The sequence below is a fragment of the Pyxicephalus adspersus genome, chromosome 2 (genome assembly GCF_032062135.1).
Source record: "Pyxicephalus adspersus chromosome 2, UCB_Pads_2.0, whole genome shotgun sequence".
Classification (NCBI taxonomy): domain Eukaryota; kingdom Metazoa; phylum Chordata; class Amphibia; order Anura; family Pyxicephalidae; genus Pyxicephalus; species Pyxicephalus adspersus.
In genome coordinates, this window is record NC_092859.1 from 84,402,585 (window position 1) to 84,413,122 (window position 10,538).

General features: G+C 36.9%; 1 long non-coding RNA gene across 3 annotated transcripts; it reads left to right on the forward strand.

The window, feature by feature from the left end:
* The first annotated feature begins 40 nt into the window (after window positions 1–40).
* LOC140322089 (uncharacterized) lies at window positions 41–9,623 on the forward strand. 3 transcript variants are annotated; one of them, XR_011919129.1, is made up of 4 exons: window positions 41–110; window positions 5,138–5,257; window positions 6,266–6,380; window positions 9,436–9,623. It is a non-coding gene; the product is annotated as an uncharacterized lncRNA (long non-coding RNA). The 3 variants fall into 3 exon arrangements; XR_011919131.1 differs by lacking the exon at window positions 5,138–5,257 and having other exon boundaries at window positions 41–201; XR_011919130.1 differs by lacking the exon at window positions 5,138–5,257.
* The last annotated feature ends 915 nt before the right edge of the window (window positions 9,624–10,538 follow it).

The following is a 10,538-nucleotide window of genomic DNA, read 5'->3' on the forward strand; positions in this document are numbered from 1 at the left end:
TCCTTGCGATTTTCTGATTGGTTGGCAGGTGAATGTTAGCTGACGTTTGTCAGATCAGAGCAGTCACAATTGTAGCCTAAATCTTGTCTCTATCCTCTACCTAATGTAAGGTGAGCATTCTGTAACACTAGCAGTGCACATCTTAGAATTGCTTGTGCTGGATTTTATCACCAGTTGTTAGTGATACGAGCTTTCAGTCAGGTAAATGTATTTCTTCACATTCTCACTTTTATAGAGCCATGCATTCATGGATTACTGCTTATATAGAGCTATTTGTTGTGGTAATGTGTGTACAAGGCACTCTGTGTTGTGCTACTAATTGTGTACAATAACACCTCGCCTTGTGCTGTAATAATGCACGAGGTGTGTTTATTTCTTCTTACAATGGTTATATTAAAGCAGAAGGGTGACTTGTATGAATCGGTATGCTGTATATAATACACCTAATAATCTGATGTGTGCTGTAATGAGACATAAGACAGGCCTTCACAAAATGGCTGCTGGTATTTGCTTTCCTTTTTTTATTTTTTTTTATTGCATAACTTTATTGAAAAGAACAAAAAAGCAAAAATGTGAACAACAAAGTATCTACATAAGTTTCTCATACATGTCTTTTGAAACCCTTACCACTTCCTACCACTCCATATCTCCCCTCCCATTGTGTGCTAATTCCCCTACCTACTAGATTGTAAGCTCTTCTGGGCAGGGTCCTCTCCTCCTGTGTATATGTCTGTCATGTGCAACCCCTATTTAATGTAAAGCACTGCATAATATGTTGGTGCTAAATAAATCCTGTTTATTAATAAATATTATTAATAATGAATACACAACAATCAAGAAGTGAAAGACAGATGAATATGGAAAGATCAACATTTCCTTATGTTTTATGAAACCTGAGCTTTCATTCAGTTCAGTGTTCAAGAAGATGCACACTTTTCATGCAAACACTCCCCCTGTAATTCATGGGAAGAGAGAGGGAGAGATAAAGATGGGGGTTCACCATCTTAGTGTGTACAAAGGGAGTGTAGGACAAGTGCTCAAAATACACATAAAACGGGCACTAGATGGATGTGGCTCACCCTTGTCATGGCAACCACAATGCATCAAAAGGGGAACATAAATATACCTCAGCATGCCAAAAAACCTGCACCCTGTGAGAAAAAAAGAAATTAAAAAGGCACAGTAACCCATAGAAACCATTCTGCAGACACGATCTCTGGAATCTCCTCTCAATGGTTGCTATGGGTTACTGCACCTCCTGAAGTGCCACAGTGTATCGCTCTTAGTCTGGCCCATCACCTAGGACCTTTCAATCTGGGGCTCAGGCTGGCATTGCTTCAAGTATCATCCAGGCAAGCCAACTAGCTATTCCGCAATAGCAAGGTGGCGATACCATCAGGAATGTTTTTTTTTCTTTTTTTATCTTTTCAAATAAAGAGAAAGTTTTAATGTTAGTCCTGTTACCATTTTGTCCTAGTCACTGCCAAAAATACCTTTACAATAATTTATTACATAGGGGAAGGAGTATTCACTGCAACCAATCACAGAGTCACCTTTACCAATGCAAAGTTACTACGATTGGTTACTATGGATAATGTACTTTGTTTCTTGCAGCTCTAAGCTAAATTGAGCTACAAATGTAAAATGCGTTCTCACATTATATACTATACAGCAATATGCTATACTATATACAGCAAAATACCATACTATATACAGCTATATACAGCAGTATACCATACTATACAGCAATATACTATACAGCAATATACCATACTATATACAACAATATACCTATACAGCAATATACAATATTATACAACAATATACCATACTATATACAGCAATATACAATATTATACAACAATATACCATACTATAAACAGCAATATACAATACTGTATACAGCAAAATACCATGCTATAAACAGCAATATACCATGCTATATACAGCAATATACATTACTATATACAACAATATACCATACTATATACAGCAATATACAATACCATACAGCAATATACCATACTGTATACAGGAAAATACCATGCTATATACAGCAATATACCATGCTATATACAGCAATATACAATACTATATACAGCAATATACTATACTATATACAGCAATATACAATACTATATACAACAATATACCATACTATACACAGCAGGGGTGCCAAATTCTGGCCCCCCAAAAGGAATAATTTTTTGGCCCCCAACGGAAATCTAAATATGAATTGCAGCTGGCATCACTCACGGCCTCTCTGCTTATGCGTGGCCCTGCTTTGTACTGTTTTATTGACGCAGGGAATTGTAGTAGCGGTGCTATTTCTCTATTATAGGCTTGTGCCCAATTAAATGTTAAGCAAAACCTCTTTGTTTCCATATGAAAAGGGTTTATATCTAATGGGAAGGAAAAACGTCTTCAATTTTTTCAAAATACTTCAGGTTTGGTCGGCGACTTTGTCAAAGTTTTTATTTTTTGGCCCACTGTGTATTTGAGTTTGACACCCCTGATATACAGCAATATACAATGGTATATACAACAATATACAATACTATATACAGCAATATAAAAACATTCAACATGCAGGGAGCAGAGGTATGGACAGCATGCTTTACACATGTCCTCACATAATCTCATTTACCCCATACCTGACATCCTTGTGAGGGTTCATTCATCCCTAGCACACACAAAAGAAAGCTCCACTCAGTTTTTTTCACATTTCCCCAGCATAATCAGGCATTTAGGAGGGGTTATTGCAGAAGGAACAACCCCTGTTCCTTTCTACAATAACCACCTGCCTGATCCTTTGATTAAGTGGGACTTTAGTCCCACTTTAGAATGGCAGGGTGGCCTTTTGTGTGGGGTGGGGGTGGGGATTTGTTCTTTATTTTTGTTGTTATTTAGTTTGTCTGTTGGTTAATTTAGTAGGTTTTGCTTTTCTTTGTAGACTGTGATCTAGTCTGTCCATGCTGGTATTTTTAGTCCCTGGAATTGATCATTGCTTGGCTCCATCCCACTTCTGTAAAGAAACTCATTTAATGGGGAATAGTGTTCTTTCTTTAAGGAGACCATGGATCCAAAAAGCTTTTCATGCTACATTATTATGCTAGATTTGTCACTATACTTATTCATGAGAAACTTCCCTGTGAAGTTAAAGTGGTTGTGCTGGATCCAGGGGGCTCCTATTTGATATTTGTTCTGGTGCTGGGTGCAAAAGTCTTGTCCACACTACACATTTATTTAACCCCATTGTTTTCATAAATTACTTTGCTTAGGCAGCAAAAGGGTTAAAGTCAAAATGCTCTCACAGTCAGCAATTGCTGTTCCCTTGTCATCACAAGATGAGCAACTTCATTGAGGGTCATTGGATGATGATGAATGCATATGTTAACACCAGCCTAATACCATGTTTACAGTAACATGGTCCTGACCCATGGTAAGCATAGAAGTTGGAGATATTTATCTTCATCTAATATATGCTGAACCTTGACTGCTTCCAGAATAGGTAACTGGAGTCTTTTAAAGCCTAACCTGAAAGTCACAAAGTGACCCCCTAGCAACCTCTGGAGGAACTCAGGTTGATAAACTCTGCTTTAAGCAAATGACAAAAAGCAAAATTGATTGCTCAGCTTTCTTTCTGAAAGTTCCCTTTGCCTGGCCGATTAAAAGAGTTTGATACATATATCAACCCAATTGGTTGTTCATCAACCCACCTTGGTAGATTGATAAACAATGTTGGGGGACTGTTGTTCACATGTCAGTTTTTTTGCCTAAGATGAGCACAACCATTTGTCTTGGGAAACAGTAATCTGGCATGCGTAGTTTAAGAATGTGAGCAAGCTAATTTCTGTGTAAAGGTGCACATGTGGGAAAACTTGTGAGCGTAGATGATCATTCACAGGTCTGGGATCATTATTGGAGAAGGAAAAAGAAAATGAATTAGAGATAGGTAATTAACTTGTAGATAAGCACTGCAGTCCCCATCTAATCAGAGAAGCAATAAGGACTCAGTGTAAAGATCGAATGAGGGCAGAGATAATAGGAAGAACACAGCACTTTTTACAGCTGCCAGAGATTTTTCAGCAGATTCTATACAAATCCCCATCATGCTAGGTGACAGATTTAATTCTGATCACAATAGAAATGTGCAATAATGATCAAATGATTTTTCTGCTTGGATTATTCTTTTCTGTAGATTGTAGTTTTGGGGGCACCAATAAAATCAAAAATATAACACACAGCATGTATCTGAATGATATTTCCTACTCCTCGAAATGTAAATCTTTGTATGACACAATTCCTAATTCCATGATAATATTATTTGTTCATTTTTAATTATTACAGGGAGTGAAGACATGAAATTTGATAAAGGGGTTGAAAAAGTAACCTCAATGCCTGGGAAAAATAACACAAAAATGCAGTACATCTCAGTTCAATTCCAAGGAAAGCACTAATTCTATTAATCTAAAATGGTATAAATGTGTTTATAAAGAAATATGTATATATACCATATGACTATTCAAAACTGACACTAGTCTTTAGTAAATTCCATTGGTTTAAATTAACTGACCCATGGTAGGAAGACACAGATTTGCTAGAGCTTCTGCTGCCTTTCTTATACTTCTGTGCAGCCATATATAATGTCAGTCTTTGATGGAATAAATTAGGTTATAATTGTATTTATTAAAATAACATACCAGTTTTTTCCAGTAATCAGTTAACCTATTGTACATTTCTTCTGCATTTCTTCTGCATTGAGAAATAGCTACTACTAGCTGTAATACTGCAAATGAGCACTAGATGGCAATATTATATTATCACTTTTTGTCTATTGTCCAAATCTTTTCAATGTCTAAAATCTATCTATCTATCTATCTATCTATCTATCTATCTATCTATCTATCTATCTATCTATCTATCTATCTATCCCTATATCTATCTATCTATCTATCTATCTATCTATCTATCTATCTATCTATCTATCTATCTATCTATCCCTATATCTATCTCTATCTATCTATCTATCTATCTATCTATCTATCTATCTATCTATCCATCTATCTATCTATCCCTCTATCTATCTATCCATCTATCATCTATATAACTAATATCCAGGCTCTGTCTTCTACAGCATGTCTTCATTCTACAACCAGTTCTGTAGGATGTCCACAGTCTGTGGTGCAGTATTTTGGTGTTGGGACAGCAGTAGATGCACCTACGCCTGGGAAGTTGACAACAATTGGTTTACGCAGTAAGATATCAGATGCTTTCAAAAGTGGGGCTCCATGTTTTCTTTTCTTGAGTTGGATTTAATTGTCCTGATATCTGCTGAGAAATTTTAGCACAAGCTTCTAATGGCAGATGCCGCAGTGCACACTCACAGATTAGTTCATCTGAATCTATATATGCAGCAGAATGGGCTGATTGAATGTTTGACCTAGATGAAACAATTTCCATGACTTTGAAAACCTATTTTTTGTTTACTTCAACATTGCTAGAAAAAAAGACAAACAAATGATGAAAACACTTATGCACACACCTGCAGGTCAATACAGACAATCCTTTAAGAGAAAACACAGTTTGCAGCAGTGGTCACCAATCCACCAACAAATAATTGTAAAGATCAATGCAAATCCAGAAAAATCAGAGCACCAGATGTATAGTGACACTGAACTATTTTGCCTGTAATAATGTGTAGATGTTTCCACTAATGCACAGAGACATTGGATGAGGTATCATTTTTATGGTAAAACTAGAGTTTTTTTAATATATACCAAATGTTGCCTAATATGATGATAATAATATAAGCTGGTCTGGGCTGGATCTATAAAGTAAAAAATATATTACATTAAGGTGGAGTAGGCACAATGAGATCCATGATGCCGTTATCTGAGACAGCGGTACCTAAAGTACTCTAAGCTATGTACGATTTTGCTTGCAACATTCTTTCAGAACATAATCCATATCTGCCTTTTCAATTATATCTGTATCAACTACTTCAAGGCAGGAATCCAAAGTGGTTGTATATATCCCATCAATTAAATAAAGGTTTATTCTTATCAAAAAAGAAAAAATGTCTTTTTCTATTGATTAATTCTCATATTTTCATGCTCATTATCTAGTCGTTAAATTAAACTTGGTTACAGGCAAGCTGGAAATGCTAGGGCACCACTGTTCTGTAGTGATAAGATTTATAACATGTATAACATTTATGTATGAAATGTACATATTTTATAGCTATACCTGTCATGTTTCTTAGGAAAAACCTACAATGCAACAGATACATCAGCAACAGCTCTCCGGTATCAGGCCACAGTGATTAGTGATGAGCTTTGTATAGCAAGACCAGAACAAAAAGGAAAATGTACTTACTGGTAACCAGATCCATTGAAAGCTATCTAATGTACAATTTCCTTGTTTATGACCCTTTTGCTTTTATTTAATAAGTAGATTAAATTAACTCTAGATAATACAGGGAAATAGATATTTGCAGTTTCTTTTTTTTTCCCTGTAAAATGATTTAAACCAATTTTAATGTTATATATAGAAACACCATCTTGGAATGATTGAAATGCACCAATTACACCAGGAAGGTGGGAGTACTGAATGTCTTTAAAGGAAACCTGTCAGGAGAGAACTGAGTCACTACCCCTGATGTATATACAGATAATGACTTCTGCATTCACTTTCTTTTTTGATAGGTATATTTTTTTGGATTAGTTACTCTAGGTACTAAAGTACTGAGGTCAAAGGATCAGCATAACTGACAGGCAAATAGCATTTCCTGAAGGAAGTCAGCACAAGCATGGTCATGTCACTATAGCTACATACACATGCTAGATGATTATTACCAAAGACAAATTATCATAATTGTCTCGGGGACTAAATATAGGCTACCTGCACATGTCAGATGATTCTCCTTCGAAAATCGCCTCAGGGCTGATTTCAGACAAGAATCTGGTGTGTGTACAGCGCTCGTTGTTTGTCGTTCATATATCTGTCCTGGCGGATCCACGAACAAACGAACAATTGTAATGAACGTGAATAGGGGGAGAGAGTGCAGCGGGGTGCCGCTCCGTGTTTCTTCCCCTCCCCTCTCCATAGAGCAGAACAGTGCTGTATGTACAGCTTTCCTTCATGCATCGTGCAGTCTTTGGTCTTTGGAAAGGATTGTGAAAGATTTTTTCAAAAAACAAATATTGAACGTGTGTACACATCCATAGAATGTATTTCATGATCCCTATCATGTCGCTGGCAGGTCACTAAACAACCAAGCAGGGATCACCCATATAATTTCCATTAGGGAAGTATGCAGGTGTCTCCCTCTTGTCCGCCCTCCTCCCCTTCCCACAGAACAGTACAATGTGTACAGCACTCCTTGAAAGATTGATTTCAGAGACAGAATTTGACTTCTGTATGCAGTTTAATGCTACATACACGGTGGATATTTGTCACCTTGGACAAACCATCATGATTCCCCTGGGGGGAAATCTAGCATGAGTTCAGTGGTCCCCCAACATCTTTTAGAGATCCGCTATGGTGGATTATTAAACAATTGACTGGAGATTATTGCTGTATTTTCCTATGGGAGAGAAAACAAATGGGTGTCTCTTGCTCATCTTCCTCTTAGAATTGAACAGAATTGGATATGTAATAATCTTTCCTGATTGTTTGCAACAACATAAATTTTATGTCTGCATAGCTTAACTGTCCCTCTAAGAAACTCACAATGTAAGCCAGTTTTGGGGTAAATAAATTAATCTACCAATATATTTTATGAAGGAGGAAGAAACCTGCACAAACATGGACAGAACAAAAGGTTAATTTGCCTTACTTAGCCGTGTACTTTTTTCTTGCAGATTGAACTCATTGTGCCTGATATAATAAAGCTCTCCAAGACTGGAGAAGATAGACTGTCATTGGAAAACATGGGTGATCCAGCAAACCTGAAATAGGTTTCACCCAGGTTCTCCCTTGACAGTCTATCTTCTCCAGGTTTGGAGAGCCTTAATAAATCAAGCCCATTATGTACAAGCCCTCTCAAAGCATAACAATGGCTCAGAAGACGTTTCGGCATAACATAGGTAGCTGGAAGCTCCCACTCATGGGTAGATGGCTCTGTAGCCTCCCCAAACACTGTCTATCCATCTCCACCTCTGAAGACCTATTACTGTTGTTCAACTCCTGATGCCTGTTTACAGAATTCCCATCATTCCCCAGGATTTGGTACTTTGCTTTGGTGGATATTCTTTTGTCACCACTAGGGTAATCCTGAGTTTTGAATTGAAAATATCAAGCAATGAAATCTAAATAGCTTTGTCATGGCTGTTTTTTAAAGAGGATCAGTGCAGAAGGGAACAACCCCTTTAGAAAAAGAAGTAAAAAGAAAGAGAGAGAAACGGCAACCCTGATAGAATAGTTGATATTAAAAAATAAAATTTGCTTTATACATGCCCATAGTTCAGGGGATCTGCACTATAAATATTTTACATAGCCACCAGATGGACCATGTCTGGAAACAGTGAATAGAATTTGTATGCTGTTGTAGAATACCAGTTTATACTTTACAGTGATTATTGTGTTTAACTACTTTCCTTTCAAGCAGTGTTTAGATATGAGGGAGTTTAAAATAATATTTCAGCATGCATATTGTCTACATTCCCAAAGACTCAATGGAATGCATGCCTGCTAGTCATTTACATGGAAAACAAACAAATACAGAAATATCCTCATATAAAAACTTTGCCTTCTTATGACAGTGTTCTCAAAGAATGAGCTTCTCTTGTACCACCCAGACCGCTGTGAAGTGTCTTGTTTAGACATGGGTGGGATAATCAAACTTTCACCTGCTTTTACCTTTTATTGCAACACATACACCAGTCTTCAACTTTTTTTCTAATCCTAAATAAGTGATTTTTTATAGCAGTAGAAAATGCACTATAAAATCTACAGGAATGTATAACTAATGCCCTAAAAGCCATGGTCTCCAGAGGGAGCATGGATTTGGCATTCCATATGTTGTTGGAGAAGTTACACAGGTGAGAGGTTAATACAGTGGATCTGAATAATTTTGTAATGGTGACCTGAGAATCCTTTGGGGTCCTGGGAGCATTGGAGAATTGTTTTATGGCTGCTGTAACTTCATCCTCCTTGAAAGCCTTTTTTTACCAAGTTCACTTCATGCAGGGTCTTTTGTGAGGTTTGCAGGATACTTGTTCAACTGTATGTGGGAAGGTAACAGGTTCAGCTTGTAGGTTGGGGTTGAATTTAAAGAACTTTGTTTTATGACATGGAAGTTTTGTGTGAGGCTACTGTAATGTATATGCAGTTTGGGCAAAGCCACAACCTACTCCAAGGACTAGTTTATTAGACGGGAAAGCTGATTCTTTTTTCATGTTTATTGATTTCGTTATTTTCTCTTTTTTTCAGGAGTGCTTTCTGTGCCATCAAGCCCACCAGATCTTACTATTGGCTGTGAACAGACCATCCTGCAGCAGGCGAGGCTGTGCAAGTAGAGACGGAGATGACCACTTATTGGCAATAACCGCACATTTATATTGATGTGATCCAGTATCTGACATTTCATCAAATTGTGCACAATACACAGAATACTTACATTGGTTCACTATGGTATAGGTGTGTTTTTGTTTACTATATACAGTCACGTGAAAAAGTAAGTAAGGTTTTGCATATAAGGGACCTAATGAAAAATAATCATTCAGGCACTAATATGTCGTAAAATTAGGTACAAAATTATTAGAACCTCAGATGAACAACAACTCATGACATGTTACACTGTGTCATCATTTAACAAAAACTAGGTTAGAAGCAGTGTGTGAAAAATTAAGTACACCCCTAACATTTCTATAGAAATTAAGAGAATAGATGGCTGCCAGGCCTTGCTAATTAAATACACTTGAATAATTAAATATCTCTGTAATAGCAGGAGTTTTGTCAGTTTGCAGATCTATACCATTAAGATGCGTGTTAACACAATTTCAAGTTGGAAAGACATTCACAATGATGTTGGAGAAGCAATTGTTGTTAACCTTCAATCTACAAAAGAGAATAAGGCCATTTCCAAACAATTTGAAGTACATCATTTCACAGTGAAAAAGACAGTTGCAAATCTTCCCAGGAGTGGACACCCCGGCAAATTAATTTCAGGTCAGATTATGCAATGCTTAGAGAAATAGCAAAAAAAAAACAAAAAACAAGAGCTCCAACTCAGATATTACAGGCTTCATTTAGCATCTTACATTTTAAAGTTCATGAAAGTACAAATAGAACAAACAAAAGTATTCTTTGTTTAGAAGGGTTGCCAAGAGAAAGCCTTTTCTCTCGAAAGAGAACATAGAAGCATAGCTTACATCTGTAAAGTTGCATCTGGACAAACCACAACTTCTGGAACAATACCCTTTGGACAGACAAATGGAGATGTTTGGCCATTATGCACAGCAAGACATTTGGTGAAAACCGAGCACAGCATATCAGCACAAACACTTTTAACTGTCAAGCACATGGCAGGGTAA